At 27.5% G+C, this 716-nt stretch overlaps 1 non-coding gene across 1 annotated transcript; it reads right to left on the reverse strand.

The window, feature by feature from the left end:
* Nucleotides 1-378: 378 nt before the first annotated feature.
* LOC112827009 (U5 spliceosomal RNA) lies at nucleotides 379-497 on the reverse strand. The gene has a single exon (XR_003209124.1). It is a non-coding gene; the product is annotated as a U5 spliceosomal RNA (small nuclear RNA).
* Nucleotides 498-716: the final 219 nt, after the last annotated feature.

Raw genomic sequence — 716 nt, forward strand, 5'->3', positions numbered from 1 at the left:
ACCTATGTCAGGTATATGTATCACAAAATGTTTCTCAGTATTTCAAACTTTTTAACTGTCCTAAATATTTGAACAGATCTTAATTTTAATGCAATCCAATTCATTAAAGGTTTCCTTTTTTGGAAAAGCATTTTTGTATCCAATTTCAAAAATGTCTGCCTACCCTAAGATTGTCCTCTGCTATCTTGTAGATATTTTACTTGTATTTTATTTTGTTTTACAGTTAGAATAACAGGTCTTTGTTTAAGGTAGCTAGTGAAATTATATTTCTTTTTTTTTTCATTTAAATAACATCAGATTAAAGAGATTATCTATCATCAACCAGCCGGGTTTACCACACAGTGAAATTTAGTAGATCTTTATTTGAACCTTATACATAGCCTTGTTGAGAAAACAAGGCCTCAAAAAATTGGATTAAGACTCAGAATCGTTTCTCTCCGTGGAAATCTTTAGTAAAAGGTGAAAGATTTATACGATGTGAAGAGAAACCATCTTAATCCATACTGACATTGATGTAAACCTAAAATTAAATAAATATTGACCAATACAAATGATAATAAAAAAGTAAAAAAATACACAGAATCTCTCAATTATTTCTTACAATAGTATGTGAATCCATAATTATCTTAACATAAAATCTTTAATTTTAAAATAATGAAACTAGTATCAGACAAATTGACTTCATGAAAAAAAGAGATACTGGGAGAAATTTCAAA

This window comes from Callorhinus ursinus, unplaced genomic scaffold (genome assembly GCF_003265705.2).
Source record: "Callorhinus ursinus isolate GAN/ISIS: 27379988/994484 unplaced genomic scaffold, GSC_fseal_2.0 scaffold7, whole genome shotgun sequence".
Taxonomy (NCBI): Eukaryota; Metazoa; Chordata; class Mammalia; order Carnivora; family Otariidae; genus Callorhinus; species Callorhinus ursinus.